This window comes from Arvicanthis niloticus, chromosome 17, assembly GCF_011762505.2.
Source record: "Arvicanthis niloticus isolate mArvNil1 chromosome 17, mArvNil1.pat.X, whole genome shotgun sequence".
In the NCBI taxonomy this organism is placed as follows: Eukaryota; Metazoa; Chordata; class Mammalia; order Rodentia; family Muridae; genus Arvicanthis; species Arvicanthis niloticus.
Window position 1 is genome coordinate 55,732,352 of NC_047674.1, and position 19,686 is coordinate 55,752,037.

The 19,686-nt window shown below is 41.9% G+C and overlaps 1 protein-coding gene across 14 annotated transcripts in view; it reads left to right on the forward strand.

Moving 5' to 3' along the window:
* Usp49 (ubiquitin specific peptidase 49) overlaps positions 1-19,686 on the forward strand; it is a 61,475-nt gene that overhangs the window by 10,126 nt on the left and 31,663 nt on the right. For all 14 annotated transcript variants that reach the window (XM_076915340.1, XM_076915336.1, XM_076915339.1 and 11 more), the window contains one exon: positions 11,586-11,659. The gene's annotated coding sequence lies outside the window, so the exon portion shown is untranslated. The remainder of the gene's footprint in view (positions 1-11,585; positions 11,660-19,686) is intronic.

A 19,686-nucleotide genomic window follows, 5' to 3' on the forward strand; every position in this document is an offset into this window, starting at 1 on the left:
GATTGTAATAATTAGAAACAGTTCCCTTTCATAAGGACGAGAAAATTACAAATTATTTGGGAAGCGTTGTTTCTAGTCATGTGTTATTGTTTCTGAGACACGGACAGTTTTAAAAGACTATAATACCATTCCTTTCCCATTCACATGTTAATAGAAGTCTGGAAAGTAAGGGCTCCTGTGAAATGTTCAGTGTTTTTATCATGTGTCAAGTTGTAAACAGCATTCTGTGACAGGTATTTTTTCTCTTTGTCTTCCTTTGAGCTAATTAGTAATTTACACTGGAGTAGCATCTCTCCAGAGTCACTGTGAGAATGCTGCTGCTCCATGCTTTCCATGCAGTGGGGCGGACAGATGAATGGGGGCAGATGTTGGCTAGCACATCAGAAGAGAGTCAGGGTAAAATGAATGTTTGCATGTTGTGAAAGGCTTTGTGTGTGTCTCTCTCTCCCTTTCCATCATGCCCTTCTTAGCTATAGAAATGTGAGGACCTTCTGTACCCCATAGCTACTGCCCGTGGCTCAGTTTGATATTTTGTGTGCTGTTTTCCACCCCCACCTCTGTGCTGTGGGATTTGGGGAGGATTAGCAGGGCTCTCTGCATAGTTTAGAGCCCAGGAAACCGGTCTTTATGGCTCCCACTCCAGTAGAATAGCTAGCTTCCAGCATTGTCTTTGGAAAGCTTACAGGCAGTGCTGCTCTTGCTGGGCCAGTGACCGCCCCATGGTGAGAGGGCAGTGCTGCTGAGGCTGAGTTAGGAAGATGCTTTTATCTTCCTTAGCTCCCCAAGGAAAGGTGGTCCTACCTTTGTATCCGCTTTTTCAAAAGGCAGCTGAGTGGTCAAAATATAAATTATAGCTGAGTTTTAACCTGTGTCTCATGGAGTTCCTGTTCAAGGCCCTGCTCTTTGCCACTTCCTGCTCTTTCTTTATTCAGTGTCTGACATAGGGGAGATATGCAGGGGCATGTGTGTGTGTTCACTGGCACAGACCTGCAAGTGAAAGCATCGAGAACATTTGACTCTGAGATAGCCTGAAGGATTCATTTGTCCCATCAATGTAAATTTTATTTGAAAATTAAAGCAAGGATGGGTAGAGGTTTATTGGTTTATGGGTATTGAGCTAAAATTCTTCTAGAATGGCAGATAAATTAGGGTACTTATTTTTATAATGATAGCTACTGATTTATCAGGATAGTAAGGTCACAGTCCCTGTTAGAGCTAATTTGATTCTCCTTGAAAAAAAAAATTGTTACCGGGAGGTAGTCATGAAGAAAATAGGGTAAGAAAATGTGAGAGGCATTGAGCCTCTCAGGGTGAATCGGCACTTGTGAACAGAGGTCATCTCATTTATGTGAGCCTTTACAAAAAAAGTCTGTGGGTCTGAATTAGTATTTTGTTTTTATAAACCCAAATCCCAGCCAGGCATGATAGAATATACCTGCAATCCCGGCACTTGGGAGGTAGAGGCAGAATGAGCTAGAATTCAAAGTAATATTCAACTATAATACCTAAGCATCACAGGTACCAGATTAAGCATTCCCAGGACCTACATTAGGTGACTCAAAACCATCTCTTAAGTCCAGCTCCAGGGGATCCATTGCCCTCTTCAAGACTCTTCAGTCACATAAACCTCCACTGCCCCATATAAGAAACTTAAAAAGAAAAAGCAGCAGCAGCAGCCTAGAGAGATAGCTCAGTGGATAAGAACTCTTATTTCCAAACTGTCTGCAACTCGAGTTCTAGAGAATCCAGCGCCTGCACCCATGTAATACACATAAACTTATGCAGGCATGTTTACATACATATAAGTAAATTAAAAAAAAAAAAAAAAAAAAAAACCTCTTTAAGTCTATTTGTCAGTGTCCTGTTGCTGTGAAGAGACACCATGACCATGGCGATTCTTTTAAGGAAAAGCATTTAATCCTGGGTTGTTTATAGTTCCAGAGGTCCCCTGTCCTCGTGTTAGGGAACATGGCAGCACACAGGCAGAATGGTAGCTGAGAGCTCTACATCTAAATCTAAAGGTCGCAGGAATAAAATGAGCCTCTGGGCCTGGGCTGGGCTTCTGAAACCCAGAGCAGCACAGTCCCTCCAGCAAGGCCACACCTCTCATCTCTCTCAGCAGTGCCACTCCCTAATGCCCAAGCGGTCAAGTGTATGAGTCTATGGGAACCATTCCTATTCAAACCACCACAGTAAGGAAAACCCAGAATGTCTAGAATATCCTTGTGGGTAGCCAATGCTAAATTTTACCTTTCTTTTTTACATTTATTTAATGTATGTGTGTTGTCTGCATGTACCACAGATTGTGCATGGAGGTCAGAAAACAACTTGTGATAGTTGGTTCTCTGCTTCCACTATGTGGGTGTCAGGGATCAAAGTCAGAAGGGTTGGTGACAAACACCTTTCAACTGAGCCATGCTGGCTGGCCCCAACATTTATTTTCCTATGTTTATCACAGCTACCTATATGTTAGTTTTATTGCATGCTCAGGTTTAGACACTAATTGCACCTCTGTACTCTATAACACGCAGGGTGGATGAGATTCATGAGCAACTCTACATAAAATGCCATCTATAGATCTAAGGCTGGGGGTGTCTCTCAGCACTTCCCTCACATGGGCATGGCCTGGCTTCTACTGTCAGAGATAAGTGAGTTCGTGAAGACAGGACAGTGAGTGCATGACCATAGAGCCAAGAGCACTCATATGTTCCAAATTGTGAAGGATAAGTATGTCTCAATGACACGTGGCATGGTGTACCCCATGTTGAAATCCCTGCTGTCAAGCAACACCAGCCTCCCCAGTTACACTGTTAATGTGACTCTGGAATTCATCTCAGCCTACAGCTATTATTCATTGTAAAATCTACCTGAGCTTTAAATTCAGTAGTTCCAAACATTTACATATAAATAAAACGAAACATATAATTTACTCTTCTTTTACCTGTAGGACTGACAAACATTTTAAAAGTCAGTGCTAGCCAGTAGGATGGGGATTTGAGAAAGCTGAAAACCTTGCACACTTGTCAAGAATGGAAGCTTTTCTTGAAGGTAAATTAGGCAATGTTTGTTAGAATTTAAAATGTGCATATGCCCTTCTCTAGGGACTTGTCCTATATCCATGCACTTGAGATAAAGAGAAGGATGAAACCTGATTCGGTAGCTTAACATTGTAGTACCAGCACTCAGGAGGGGGAGCAAGATGGCTACCACACGTTTAAGATAGCCTGGGCTACATAGATAGACCTTGTCTAAAGGTCAGAGAAGCGGGGAGGATAACTGGGTTTTTGTTTCCTCATGTTCTATCCTAAGAGGATGTGGAGTGGAATAGAACTGTCATTTTTGCATGGAGCATGGCAATCAGGTTGTGTGGGTGGTCAAACTTAGATGACATCCTACAGGAGCCATCTGTGTTACTTTTTGAGTTTTTCACTGGGACCTAGGGCTGGTCCCCAAAGAGCCCCAGGGATCCTCCTTTGTACTGCTGAGATTACAAGGAAATTACCACCATGCCTCACTTTGTATGTGGGAACTGAGGGCTTCACGTACATGCAGTAACTGCTCTGCTGACTGAGCTGTCTCCCAGGCCCCATGAGTCAGTTTGTGTGAGCATGCAGTGATGGGCACATTAACTGTGGCGCCTACATAGTGTCTAGTAGTCTGCCTGTGAAACCTCTTAGAACAGGACAATCTTGCTGAGATTTCTGAGCAGTTAGAATGTATGGGGGGCCGGGGATTCTCCAAAAAGTAATTGTTTTCCCAGTGGTCATGTGAGGGAGAGTATCTTCCCTGCGGACTGAGATATGAAAGTCACTAGAGTTTTCTTTGTGTTCCAGCCCAGCTTATTTAAAGAACTTAAAGCTGTCTTCTTTTTTAGGATTTTTGTTTTGTTTTTTGTTTGTATTTATTTTAATGCATATAAGTACACCACCATTGCTCTCTTCAGACATAGCAGAAGAGGCCACCAGACCCTATTATATACAGTTGTGAGCCACCATGTGGTTGCTGGGAATTGAACTCAGCACCTCTGAAAGAGCAGTCTGTGCTCTTAACTGCTGAGCCATCTCTCCAGCCTGTTTTTTGTTTTTCTTGGTTTTGTTTTGTTTTGTTTTTGTGGGGAGATAGGTCTCACATAACCCAGGCTGATCTTGAACTTACTATGCAGCTAGGACTGGTCTTGATTGATTGATCGATCGATCGATCGATCGATTGATTGATTAGATTTTATTTAGTTAGTTTATGTATATGAGTACACTGTAGCTGTCTTCAGACACACCAGAAGAGGGCATCAGATCCCATGACAGATGGCTGTAGCCACCGTGTGGTTGCTAAAGTATGGCCACCACATTGGGCTCTCAAATATATTTCTATTTTATGAAAAAAATAAAAGAATAAAAAACCCTGAAGGATTAGGGCTACAGCTCAGTGGAATGTAGCACTTGCCTAGCCTGCATCAGGCTCTAGGATTGACACCGTCTTAAGAATGATGCTGAGGCTGGAGAGATGGCCCAGAGGTTAAGAACTTACACTACTCTGCCAGAGGACCTGGGTTCAGTCCCTCACATCCATATGACAACTACAACTGGCTATAACTTCAGTTCTAGGTTATCCAATGCCCTTTTTTGACTTAAATGGACACACATGTAGTGAATATATATATATACAAATAGAACACTCATACATATAAATAAATTTTTTTTTTTTTTTTTTTTTTTTTTTTTTTAAGATTTATTTATACAAGTACACTGTAGCTGTCTTCAGACACACCAGAAGAGGGCATCAGATCCTATTGGAGATGGTCACGAGCCACCATGTGGTTGCTGGGACTTGAACTCAGGACCTCCGGAAGAGCAGTCTGTGCTCTTAACCGCTGAGCCATCTCTCCAGCTCCTATACAAATAAAATTTTAAAAATCTAAAAAATAAAATAAAAGAGAATGATTTCTGGGGGTACTGGTTAGTCAATAAAGTGCTGCTCTGTGAGCATAAGCTCTTTCACCAGACCACATGAAGAGCCAGGTGTGGTGGCTGCTCCTACAACCACAGCCTGTAGGTCAGGGCTTTAGAGAAGCTCACTAGCCAGCCAGCCAGCCAGGGAGGGTGGGAGAGGGGGAGACGGAGACAGAGGGAGGGAGGTGGCGAGTGATTAAGGGAGGACACTGGTGTTGACCTCTGGCCTCCACGTGCATATTTCTTACACATGCAGGAACATACATATGCAAACCCACAATAACAAGTACATACAACACACATACACATGTGAGCTTCTCACTGTGTAGTAGTAATATACATATTCTAGTATAATTTACTTTTTTCCGATATGTCCAATGAAAACATACTTTTAAAAAAGAGGGGTTTTTTTAGATTTATTTATTTATTTTATGTATGAGTACACTGTAGCTGTCTTCAGACACACCAGAAGAGGGCATCAGATCCCATTACAGATGGTTGTGAGCCACCATGTAGTTGCTGGGAATTGAACTCAGGACCTCTAGAAGAGCAGTCAGTGCTCTTAACCGTTGAGCCATCTCTCCAGCCCTGAAAACATACTTTTTAAATTAAAAATAAGAAAAGAATTGTATTTAAACTTAACTCTTGACATGTAAGAGGCATTTAGAAGGTTTTATTGCATAAATTAATATATGTGTGAGCTCAAAGTGGTTTTCTTTTAAGTTTTAGGAGGTTTTGTTTGTTTTGGTTTTTGAGATAGAGTTTCACTATGTAGCCCCAGCTGTCTTAGAGCTCACTATCCAGACCAGGCTGGCCTCAGACTCACAGAGATCCAGCTGCTGGGATTAAAGGTGTGTGCCACCACACCCTGCCCTTTAAGACCCAGCTGACTTTCTTAAGATTTTTTTATTATGAGATGTCTATGTGTGTGTTTGCGTGTAAGTTGGAGGATAATTGTGTGTGGGACTTGGTTCTCTTTTACCCATGTATTGTAGGGACCAAAATCACGTCATGAGGCTTGAGGACTCTTGCTTCAGTGGCCAAAAGCTGTGTGTTCATCTTTCTCATATTCCTTCCCTACAGAATCCTCCCCAGTGTGGCTTATACAAGCTCTTAATTCTAGATGCATCTTTGTAAAATATTTAGTAATGGGAAGTGTTTATCTTTAGTCACAAAATATCTGGCTCTGTTCTGCTGTTGGAGAATTTGGCTTTAGAATCTCCTAGAAATGCCATCTATCTTTTACTTTGTTTACTATTTGAAGGTGTACTTATGCTGGATGGAGACCTAGCTAATTGATCTTAACTGTGGTATAGTATTCCACGGTGTACACAGATCCCCATAGCAATGGGTGCCTAGGCTACTGTAAACAATAGTTCCAGTAGCAATCTTGCAGTGCCCAATACCAGCATATTTTAGAATACAGGCCCAGGCTGGCCATGATGGCCTAAGAGCTGATCAGAGCTAAGTAGATCGATCACACTGCACCCCACAAGCATGGCATGTCTGTAACTGCCCCAGTACTTACATTTCTACCTTTTGCCATTTAGTAACGATGTCTCAGTGTAACTTGTGCAAGGCACTAAGGATCTGGAACATTTCTTCCTGTTTCAGTTAATTGCTCCCCTTCTGTGAATTGCCTCTGTATTTGTTTCCTATAGAAACTAGAAATTATATGATTATAATAATCTATAAACTTAATATCTGCACATCCCCTGGTTGGTTTTAAGCCATAAGAGTATAATCTGAGTATCCTCTGTTAATTCTGTCTGAGTTGTTCTTTATTGAATACACATGAACTTCATGTAGTCAGAACCATCACTTCTAGCCTTAATAGGTTTTCCTTATAGCACTGCTTGGACTTAGCATTCCCAGGTTGTCTCCTGGTTGTCTTTCTCTTAGTGGGATTGGTTTTCCTGTGACATTTCATGTATGTGGAACCCTTCCTGCCTTTCCTTAATCCTTTCCCTCATCTCCATCCTCCCTCCCTTCTTCTCTTTCCTGTGCTGGGAACCAAGTCTAGGACCTTGGACATGGTACTAAGCAAGCCCTCTGCAACTGAGATATCAATCCCCTGTTGTAATTTTGACATTGTTTTAATTTTTTTTGGTAATTTAGCAAGAAGTGGGACCTTTTCTTTCTTTTTTTAAAGATTTATTTATGTATTTTATGTGTATGAATGCTTTATCGGCATGTACACCTTAACTGCTGAGCCATTTTTCAAGACCTTACTTTTTATTTTTTATAAACTTTCTCCATTTATGAGCAAGAGCATGAAAGAATAAACATACTTGTTTCTTTCCTTTTTTCTTTTCTTTTGTTTCTCTTTTTTATTTGTTTGTTTGAGACAGGGTTTCTCTGTGTAGCCCTGGCTGTCTAGAACACCTCACATCCTGTGCTGACCTTGGTATGTCTCTCTGTAGTCATCTTCCTGGAGAATAAACCTCCCAGCCACCATCAGTGGCCACTAGGCGTCAGAGTAGAGATCAGGGTAGCCGTTCTTACCACCCTTCAGTTCTGCCTGCTGTCCTCCCTCCCTTCAGTTCTGCCTGCTGTCCTCCCTCCCTTCAGTTCTGCCTGCTGTCCCCCCTCTCACAGGTATTCCAAGCTCCATTCGCTTTACTCCTCAGTATGTATAACTACTTTTTAAAGACATCTCAGTTTGTATCTCTGGTTGGCCAAGAACTCATCTATAGACCAGGCCAGACTAAAACTCACAGATATCCTCCTGCCTCTGTCTCCATGGTGCAGAGAACATATGGCTTACCTTTTACTCTTCTGTCTAGGGCTACAACAGAGTCTCAAGTGTTCCTTTCTGTACCTGGGTAGTATTCTCTGAAATAGCCTCTGGCTATCACTACAAGTCACTAGGATTAAAACTAGGGTCTCAGGCATGCTAGGCCAGAGATCTACCACTGAACAATCTATCTATTGCTTATGTCACCAAATGGTCTCCGCATTTACTATTGTTTTGTGAAATTTAAGTCCCATATTTCTTCCTCATTGGGCTCTAGTTCTATTTTGACAAATTTATTTTATTTTATTTTTCCAAGGCAGGGTTTCTGTATTTTGCCCTGACTGACCTAGAACTCACTCTGTAGACCACACTGGCCTCAAACTTAAGAGATTTACCTGGGGCTGGAGAGATGGTTCAGTGGTTAAGAGCACTGGCTGCTTTTCCAGAGGTCCTGAGTTTAATTCCCAGCAACCACATGGTGGCTCACAACCATCTGTAATGGAATCTGATGCCTCTGCTGGTGTGTCTGAAGACAGCTACAGTGCACTCACACAAAAAATAAATAAATAAATCTTAAAAAAAAAAAAGAGAGAGAGAGAGATTTACCTGCCTCTTTCTCCTGAGTGCTGAGATTAAAGGCACATGCCACCATCACCTGGTTTATTTTGGTGAATTTTAAAACTAAGAAAAATCTATGCTTTACATTTAAAGATTCTTTTCTTTAGGTTTTCTGTGGCTCAGGGTGGCCCTAGAACTGCATCATCAGAGCTGGCCATGAGGTCAAAGCATTTCTCCTGGCCCAGCCTCCTGAGTGCTGGGATGCCATTTACTGAGCCACCACACTGGGCTCCTGTTTATATTTTAAAGAGCTTAAATGAAGCACTAAAAGGGCCTTTTTACTACTACTGTTCCCTGCTTGGTCAATTCTAAAAGTGCTTTGTGAAAAAGGATCGGTTCACAGTTCAGTAATTGCAAACCATCGACACAAGACTATAAACTGTGTTCCTTGGTTACTAGAATGCACCAGTAAAGCACTTGGCCCTGGCTGCCTCTGTTTCCTTGGCCATGTGTGGGCTAGTCACTTACTGAGGCTGACCCTGTGCTGTTCTGTAAAACACCACTAACAACTATCTCATTTTGAAGCCTGAGAGGGTAAATGTGTTTAAAACACCCCAGCACAGTGATGTTTTGTGAGTGCAGTGGACACCCCCACGTCCCATCCCTCTTAAAGTTGCAGCTCTGTTCTTGTAAAACTGTTGTCTAGTGTTTCTTTTTTAAAATTTTAATATGTGTGTGTATGTGTCTGTCTGTCTGTCTGTCTGCCTCGGTGGGGCTATGTGAATGCAATGCCCACAGACTCCAGAAGAGGGCCCTCTGGTGCTAGAGTTACCTACCAGTACTTGTGAGCCTCCTGACACAGTGGGAGCCAAACCTGGGTCCTCTACAAGAACAGCCTTTGCTCTGAACCATCTCTAGCCCATTGTTTAGTCTGTCTGTCTGTCTTCCTTTTTTAAACTTTTAAAAATTATTTTATTTACTTATGGGGGGTGGCACCCTTGGAAACCAGAAGAGGGTATTGGAACCCCAGGAGCTGAAGTTATAGGTAGTTGTGAACTTTCTGACATAGGTGCCCAGGTCCTTTTGAAGAGCCCATGTGCTCTTAACTGTTGAACCATTTTCTAGTATTTCTAAGGAATCCCTGATGACAGAATCACTGTTTTGAAAGCAGTGTGACTATATTGGAAGGTTAGACTCTCCCAGTTAACAGTATGTATTGTATGTTACATGAGGCATGAAGGGTAGAATGAGAATTCCTATATGATGAGATGGGAGCTCTGCGCACGATAATGTCATGGCCGTGGCTGTTTCTGCTGCTGCTCAGCGTAGGTGGGGTTTGGAATTGCTTTGGGAACAGGATCACTCTAAGCCAGTACTCTTAGCTCATTCCATTTTATTTTATTTTATTTTATTTTATTTTATTTTATTTTATTTTATTTTTTAGTAAGAAGGAACTCTCAGTCTAGAATTCTCATCTAATTATGTTCTTTAGCTCCTATGAAACTTGGTAGTTAAAACTAGGTGGTATTTAAGTAAAATAAAGAACCAAATGCTAAACGCATTTCAGAATTCTTTGAATTCTGCCTGGATGACCTAGCTCTTTGATCCCAGCTCGCTCAGAGCTCCTGGAATGTTTAAATACCAGGGTCTCCTCTCGCCAGAGTAATATCTCACACATACTTATCTATAATGCATTGATACACGTTTTCTTATTGATTTGGGCAGCATCTTTGGTACAGTTGATGTTATAGGGGAGGAAGTTTAGGGGTCCCAGGTCATAAGTGAGTTGTCCAAGGTCTCTCAGCTCAGGGATCAGAAGTATGTGCCACCACACAGCATGGCCTTCTAACTAAGATCAAATGTAGTAGTATGTTAAACATAAACTCCATGTGGTTACATATCTTATAGCTATTGAGTATAGAGGTGATTTATGTAGTTAGCTGGAGAGAGGGGACATCTAAAATTAAATTAAAATTACTTGGTTTTGACTGTAATTAGCTTTGAGGGGAGACGTTATTACTTTGGAAGCCAGAGGTTTTGGGTGAGAGGGATACTGTTTGAATTTGAGGCTCCACCCATACATGCCAATGTAGTTTGTCTGGGTGAGTGTCTCAGACCTGCAGCCTGTAATATATAGTAAATTAAGCTCTTTCTATAAAGCTTTTGTGAGTGTCTCCATCTGCACCTCTTCTGCTTGTGGGCCCAGACTTTTCTTGCCCTGTAGCACTGATTTGTACCGAGTGCACCCGGATGGGAGTCTTGGTGTGTGTGATTTTCAGACAAGCTCTATTCACACAGGGCATTGTCAGTTGGTATACCTACTAAAGAAAGGGGCAAGGTAGAGGTGGAGAGAGCCGAGCTTTGCATTGATGCAGACACCTTCAGCCACCCTAGGCCTGAGCTCTTCATCCCCACCCAATCCCAGCTCTGCCCTATTGTATGGCTCTTCTTTTCTTCTCTGTCCTCTCAACATTCTTCTCCCATGCCCCTTTAGAGATAAAACAACAAGTGCTTCCCCTCATAGAATGCAGAGCAATTTCCCTTTCTCCACAACCATTCTGAGATCTAACAACCATTCTTCAGGGAACCGCCTACTCCAAGGAGACTGGACCTTAGAAGTGGGGCCCCATATCAAGGGTACATATTTTCAAAAAGAAAGTTTCCCTCAAGAGGATTCTTGTGTTTACTGTTAGGCTGATAAAACAGAATTTGCCACACTGTTTTGTAGCAGCTAATACACCAATCAAGTTTTATTCAATCCCAAATAAACGATCAGAAATGTAAAAAAAAAAAAAGATTACATGTGTAATGTATGGGACTCATAAACTCTATCTTTGCTTAATATAATATCCTTGAGTATAGAATATGTTGCTTTTAAAGATACTTGCTGCTTCCATATAGGTCAAAAGCCCAGTTAGTACAAAGAAGTCATCTCACTCTCTCTCCAAACCATCATCCTTTGCACTTTGCATAAGTAAGTTTCGCCTTTGGTACTGGAGTATTTTTGTTAGCACGAGTTTTCAGTTCTGACTGTTTCAGGTTATATACAAAGACAATGTGTGATCTGAACAGAAATGCTTTTTTTTCCCCCAGAAGAAAACCTTGAAAGCATTTATGGCTCATTTTCCCTGTAAATGACTGAATCCTTGGTTGCTCTTAGCTGAAATGTGGGTCATATTGTTTCCCATTTTTTGAAATATCAAAGTTGAAAACTTGTAGGAATTTCACTGTTGTAATATACTAATCCTTTTCTGAAATATTTTCTGAAAATCTATAAATTTTATAAAAATTGCTTTTTTCTTGCTGTATATCATACCTTGCTCACAGGTTGTTTCCCCTTGTAGGGAACAGAGAAGAGGAAACCCAGCCAGTGATTTTGTGAGAATATGGAAGACAGTGGGAGCGGCTTGTTTAATGGGTAAGGAAGAACGCTGTGGGAAGACCTTATCAGTGAGAATCATTCAGTCCTGTCAAGAGGAGGGAGGAACCATGACCTGTGTCTTGGTGATGTTCTGAACTTTCAATAAAGTTTTGGGTAGCTTGAAGTTTCTTGATGAAGAGACTGTGCTTGCCATAGCCTGTCGAGTAATTATCCACCCCTTTTGCTCTGAACACTGCCTGCTGCTGTAATATCAGGCTCACTATGGGGGTCTTGTTCATTTAAGCACTGTAGATGTATGTCAGGTGGTAACAAATAAAATTCCAAAAGCCGTTATATGTTTATTGTCCAGAACTCAGATATTGTAGATAACCCAACTCTACATGGATGTTAGGTCCCGTCAGCGTCTAGAAGTTTATGCAGCTTTATTTGGGCAGCCTTCTTTGTCATGGTCAGTGGGCTTCAACCTTCCTAACGCTGCAACTGTAGCTCCTCATGCTGTGGTGATAACCAACCATAAAATTATTTTCATTGCCACTTTATAACTATAATTTTGCTACTGTCATGAATTGTAATGAGACTATCTGTGTTTTCCAACAGTCTTAGGTAACCCCTGGGGGTCACCCCACAGGTTGAGAACTGCTGGCACAGTGGTTGAAACCATGAGTTCAATGCAGGCCTACTTTGGGATAGTTGGTTTCAGTGGCAGTGCAGCAGTGATGGTTTCCGTTCTCTTTTCTCATCTCCCATGCCCACTATTGTTTGAGACTCTTTCCTAAACACTGATGAAAGTGTGGCATTTAACAGGGTCTTACAGGGGCTCCAGGAAGCACTCACTTTCAGGGTAGATGGGTTGGCATTATTTTAATAACAATATTGGAACATGTTTTGTCTTCCATCGTTTTCCACTCCTGGGTAAGCAGTGAGTTTTCATAAGGCTCCTAACTATGAAACTGACTGATGCAGAGGTAGGTAGAAGGACTTATCTCTTCCTTAATTCATCTTGAACATTAAAAAGACTTGTAGAAAATGTAGAGAGCACTCCTCACTCACTGCAGGTTTGCTAGGAGCTGTAAGCCCAGTGTGGGCTGGAGTCAGGAGCCCTGTTCTCAGTGTGGCATGTTCGTAGCTTCAGAAAGCACCTTCCCAGGCGGTTTTTATTTTATGGATTTAGCCGAGCATCTACTGTTGCATGCCCTATATGTTACTACATGGAAGGGCCTGGAGACAAAGCAGTAAACAAAATGAGAGAAAAAAAACCTTTCTGGAACCCTTGTCACTTCCAGCCTTTGAGTTTGTTGCACCATAGGCATAGCTCCCTTCCCAGGGGAGTTAACAGTTAGTGTGTATGTGTGTGTGTGTGTTCGTGTTCGTGTCCGTGTCCGTGTCCGTGTCCAGTGTCTCTCTATGTAGCCTAGACTAGCCCTGTGCTCCTAGTCCTCTGTAGTGTACGCTGTGCCTGCCTATCTCTGTGAATCTTACACACTGAGTCACTACACTCGCATTTCCCAGGGCTTCAAGGATAGTGTGGCTTGACATTTTGTGCTTTGTTTTGTTTGTTTGTTTGTTTGTTTTTAAAGAATTATTTATTTACTTTTTATATATGTGAGTACACTGTAGCTGTCTTCAGACACACCGGAAGAGGGCATTGGATTCCATTACAGATGGTTGTGAGCCACCATGTATAAACTGTCTCAGAAAATCATGTGCTGGGAATTGAACTCAGGACCTCTGGAAGAGCAGTTAGTACTCTTAACCACTGAGCCATATGTCCAGCCCGTGATTTTTTTAAAATTATTTTTAAAGGGCAACAACTGATTTACAAAGTTTGGTATTCTAATGCACCCCCCCCCCCCCCCCCCGCAGAAATAGAGATGGGTCTGCTAAGCATTTCTCTTTATCTGATTTGATCTCATTTGTTTTCAAAATTAGGGCCACTTTTACCAAGATGTTTAAAGGAAATAAAGTACCAGTTAGTTTTCAATTTATTCTACTGCTTTTTATTATTTGAAGAAAATGCACTTGCATGTATGACATTTTCTGTGCATGTTAAGTTGCTCCCAAGACCCTACCTATAATTTTCTTAAAGAGACTTATGGAGAGAGATTACTTGGCTCATTAGATTGGGTCACTTAATAATGACTTGAAGGTTACCTAACAGAGCCATCCGATCCTGCCCGTCAGCTAGATGTCTATCTGGTATTCACCAACCCCAGCCGTTCCTCAGCACAGACAATAATTGAGACTATCAATAGAATACTAATGGAAAAAGAAGCTGACATTCAAAATTGGAATGACTACAGACCTTAGTTCTTATTTTAACCTTAAAATACACTTTAACAGAAGCTCTCTTTTTTTTTTTTTTTAACCTGACATTTAGCCTCCCTTTCCTTGATTTTGAGAAGCCTTCTAATCAGAGAACTCAAATGGCTGCTGTCCACTCCGCATTGCTCCTTGCCAGCTGACTGACTCTTAGCTGTACTTACAGTTCTAAGAACTGGAGTGCCCAGCCATCTTCTGCTTAAAAAGAGATAGTTACTCCAGGCATGGTGGCACATGCCCTTAATCCCAGCACTCAGGAGGCAGATGCAGGTGGATTTCTGTGAGTTCAGAGCCAGGCTTGTCTACAAAGTGTGTTCTAGACAACCAGGGCTGTTAAACAGAGAAACCCTGTCTCAGAAAATCAGAGGGTGGGGGGCAAGGGTCACTTGACTACTCAAAGCTCAGGAGCAGGGACTGAGAGAGATCCTTAGGGAGGGCTCTGTCCTGGTTGGGTATTTTGTCAATTTGACACAGCTATAGTTTTCTGGGAAGAGAAACATATTCCTCTGACTTATGTCTGATTGTGACATAAATAAGGGTTTAAGAGAATGGCAGGACTGGGTGTGTTGCTCAATAGTAGTGTTTTGTTTAGTAGACAATCAGTGGTTAATTTTAGCACAATAAAGGGAGGAAGGGAGGGAGGGAAGGAGGGAAAGAATAGAGAAGGAGACAGAGGAGAAAGGAGAGTAAAAGTGAATGAGAAAGAACATGTATAAGTGAATTTTATTCCCTTGATGCTGACTGGTGTTCAGTTCAGATGAACCAAAGTTGGGAACCGTATGCAAGAAGTATTGGGTTTGGTTTGGTTTGGTTTGTTTGTTTTTTATAGAGTCTCTATTGTGTAGCAGTTCTAGAGCAAGATACGTAGAAAGGGCTGAGCTCAGACTCCCAGAGATCTACCTGCTTTTGCTGGATAAAGGCTGGGGCTAGCACACCTGACTGGAAGTGGGGAGTTTTAACAGGTGTGAATTTTATGCTTGGGTGAAGAAGAACATCTGCCTTGTCTTTTTGACATTTGTCTGAATGTCCTATAATTACATCATATGCTACAGGTTCTAGAGAACCATCCCATAATTACATTATATGCTACAGGTTCTAGAGAATAGATTTCAGTAGTCACATGGTTTACTGCAGTGCAATTGGTCATCTTATTTTTAAGCTGATTTTAAATACTATATTTTATTTTTTATTTTTTTAATTTTATCCTTCCTTCCTTCCTTCTTTCCTTCCTTCCTTCTTTCTTTCCTTCCTTCCTTCTTTCCTTCTTTATTTCTTGAGATAGAGTTTCTCTGTGTGGCCCTGGCTGTCCTAGAACTCACTTCTCTTCTGACCGTTTCAGAACCAGAAACTATATGGGCAGTGAGATGGCTCAGCAGTATGAATGCTTGCTGCAAAGCCTAACACCCGAAGTGATTACCCAGAACCCACACTGGGGAAGGAGAACTGACTCCTGCAAGTTGTCCTCTGACTTCTATATGTTGTGGCACACACACACATTCAAACACATTCTTATATTTTTGGTTGTGAGCCTAGCCTTTGTTTTTGTTTTGTTTTGTTTTCTAGACAGGGTTTCTCTGTATAGCCTTGGCTGACCTGGAACTCACTCTGTAGACCAGGCTGGCCTCGAACTCAGAAATCCGTCTGCCTCTGCCTCCCAAGTGCTGGGATTAAAGACGTGCGCCACCACCGCCATCACCGCTTGTGAGCCTAGCCTTTAACGGCTGAGCCATCTCTCCAGCCCTCAAACACAGTCAAACACACAAAATAAATAAGTGTGACACACACATTAGAGGTGTCAACCTAAAGTCATGGTGCATGACTGAGTCTGGTGCACTGCTGGGTTTGATTGCCTTGAGTCTACACCAGGGACTTGGCTTGCTGGGACTATAAACCCTGCTGTCTCCAAACCCTCAAGCTGCTACTCTACACCGTCTGAGCAGATCTGCCTGTACTCCATGTGAGAGGCTGTGCAGAATATGCTTACTCTGTCTTATCCATTACTAAAACCCTACAGGAGCAATTAAAAAAAATTCTCAAAAGACAATAATATAGTAGGGCTAGAGAGATAGCTTAGCACTTGTTGCTCTTGCAAAGAACCTGGGCTCAATTCCCCAGCACCCATTCAGTGGCTCACAACCATCTGTAATCCCAGTTCCAGGGGATTCAACACATATATAGCTTGCATGCAGGCAAAATATCCATACATATAAATTAAATTTAAGAAAATCTTTTTTAAAAAAAATTAAAGCGCCAGGCGGTGGTGGCGCACGCCTTTAATTCCAGCAATTGGGAGGCAGAGGCAGGTGGATTTCTGAGTTCGAGGCCAGCCTGGTCTACAGAGTGAGTTCCAGGACAGCCAGGGCTACACAGAGAAACCCTGTCTCGAAAAACCAAAAATAAATAAATAAATATAAAAAAAATTAAAGCAATATAATAAACAAATTTAAAACTCTAATGGGTGGGAGGTACATTTTCTTTAGTGGTGCAATCAAATAAATTCCCTTACACCCTGCAAACAACTCTAATAAAACTCACCGAGTCACCAAAAAAGTAAAAAGAAATGAAGCAGGAAATGGGGCTGGTTAGTTGGGTAAATACCTTGTGGCCATCTGTCCCCTCAGACTAAGATTAAGTTGAAGAATACAGACGTGGAGAGTCACATCTGATCTGCTGCAGGTAAAGATGATTGTCACTGACTAGCAATTGCTATGCAGCCAGAAGGTCCCCACCAGCTGTACTTCCCAGCCTATGATTTACAGATGCTGGCCTCACATTCCACACTTGGTGCAGCTTGCACCTGCCATCTTGTTCAGAAAAAAAGACTCCAGATGCTCAGTAGGCCCCCTAGGTGAATCTGCTGCTGTGATTCTGTCCCCAGTAGAGCTGTACCATTTGAAGTTACATTTCAGTGTGTCTTCAAAGTCTGTCTTTTTTTTTTTTTTTTTTTTTTTTTTTTTTTTTTTTTTTTTGGTTTTTCGAGACAGGGTTTCTCTGTATAGCCCTGGCTGTCCTGGAACTCACTCTGTAGACCAGACTGGCCTCGAACTCAGAAATCCGCCTGCCTCTGCCTCCCAAGTGCTGGGATTAAAGGTGTGCGCCACCACTGCCCGGCTTCAAAGTCTTTCTTGGGCAAACTCTGCTTGATTTTCCCTATTCACCCAGCAACTACTTGGCCATGCGAAGCAGAGACTTTCAGAAAGGGCATTGAGAATGCTGCTGACGTGTGTGAACTCAGTACTACAGGTCTTCAAAGCCTCTTGTTGTGCAAGCAGATAATTGAAAGCCATATGTCAATGGCATGGTAGGTTCATGTGAAACTAAGTGGTTGGGTTTCATTTGAAAAGAACTAGCCACAACCCAGAATAATCATTTCCCTAGACATATTTGGCTGTTACCTGTATCATTTGACCAGTAGGAAGGGAGTTTGTGAGTGTCTGCCAAAAGGACCTTAGCAGGAGCCAGTTAGGCTAGATTTGTTCACAGTGACTTCTAATCTGAAGGGAGTCCTAGTTATATCAGTTGGTGAACTAACTTTCCTGAGCTCTGTTGGTACCAGGCATTCCTTGAAGCCTTTCTTACCTGTTAACTCATTAAATAGTGCAATGATTCCATGTAAATGTTGTTTCCTGAAGAAACTGAGGTCTGGAGACACCGCTTGTCAGTCACACAAAGCTAAGAGCAAAGAGATTGACTCCCAAGCCTGCTACCTTGGCTGTACCTAATGGCTGTGTAGGTACCTGTCGGTGACTGTTAAAATTTTCTCCATTAACATTTTATTGTTGTATGAACAGAAAAAAATTAAAAAGTACTTTTAGTGAGGAAATAATAGTATACAAAAGAAAACGTCAGCTCACACGGGAGGGAGGTCTCTACAGAGCTGTGCTCCAGACTCTCAGAGCCAGAGGCTCACGAGCTTGCTGCTGCTGCTCTTTGGTTTTTTTTCTTTTTTCTTTTTTATGTCCTGGAACTCATTATGTAAAACAGGCTAGCCATGAAATCTTCCTGCCTCTGCCAGCTGAATGCTGGAATTAAAGGTATGAGTTACCACGCCCAGCTTTTTTTTTTTTTTGCATTTATTTTATTATTTGTGGTTGTGTACATGTATAGATTCATGAGGAGGTCAGAGGACAGCAGCAAGAGTTGATGCTCTCCTCCTGTCATGTGATTCCCAGGGAATGAACTCAGGTGTTTCAGTTCATCAGCAAGCCTTTACCTCTAAGCCATCTCATCAGCCTGGCTTTGCTATTCTTTTGAATCAAGAAGCAATTTTATATTTAATATAATAAAAACATGAGATACAATAGATACACTTGTTTATCCATACACAAAACAAGATAATATTGGTTCTCTATTCCAGCAGCCACATTCATGTCAAAGTGATGACAAGTATGTCTGTCTGTCAGGACTGTTCTCAGATGCTTTGACCTGTGATTTCATGGATCTTTTCAGTATGTGCACACTCATGTGCATTTTTGCACAAGCTTGTACATGCTAAAACACACATACCCTAAACTTCAATCTACTGTCTTCACCATGAAAACAAAACACTTTAACGTCAAGAATGTTGGAGATAAAAATCTCTTTCTAAAGAACCAGTGTTTCCCAAGAACAGACCTGATAAGATTCACTCTGGTCAGTTAAATTATTGTTCTGAAGACTTGTGGGTAGCTTACTCATCTGGATTTGTGCTATCGGATTCCATTGGAGTTAGGATGAATAACCTTGGACCGAAGTGATAGTATGATCCTATCCATTCATTTTTTCACTTTTTAGATTAAATGAACTCAGAATTTACAGGCGAGTGTGCACACATGTGTGAGATTTCTCTCAAGTCCTTCAGGCGCTGCCCGGTGTCCACTGTCCACCTTGTTTTTGAGATAGTGTCTCACAGTCTATCTGTGTAGACCTGAGGACCTGAGTTTGGATCCTCAATACCCATATAATAGCCAGACATGGGCTGGCAAGATGCCTCTGAGGGTAAAGGCTCTTGCTACTTGGCTAATGAGCTGATTCCAATACCTGCAGCCACATGGTAAAGGAGAAGTTTTCCTCTGACCTCCACATGCTTGCTGTCGTACACATGCACACCGGCATGCCCACAACAATTAGTGAAGCTGGGCGTGGCGGTGATTATCTGTAGCCTTGGCACTTCTTAGGCAAGAGATGTGGTTTCCTCAGAGCTCCCTGGCCAGCCAGCCTAGTCAACTGTTAAGCTCCAGGTTTACTGAGATACCTTGACACACTTAAAAATAAGGTATCTCAACAATAGCGTAATATACCTGACGTCACTTGTGCACATGTGTGCATACAAATTTAAAAAAAAAATTGGCTTCCTTGGTTTTTTATAACCCCTCACTGTTCCTGATATCTGTTGGAGAACAGCACTGCTAGCTTGCTGTTCTTTGTTTCCAGTGGCTTCCAAACTCCAGCCCTGTTCTGTCTAGTCCCTCCAGAAAGTTTCCCCCACACGTGGGTGCAATTCACCTCTCTTGGTCCAGAGGAGGAGACCCCATGCGAGGGAAAGGCTTTCCTCCTGGTTCTTCTGGTCTATGTTGTATTAGGTTTGGGACATGCATGGCCATGATACTTGCTGTGGATATTCCTATCCTGTTTGAGCATTTTTTTTTTTGTTTTCTTTACTTTTAAAAATTATTATTTCAGTGTACACATGGGTTGCCTGCTTGCATATATGTGAGCTTCATGTGTGTCTGGTATCCCTGGAAGCTAGACAAGGTTCCTGGATC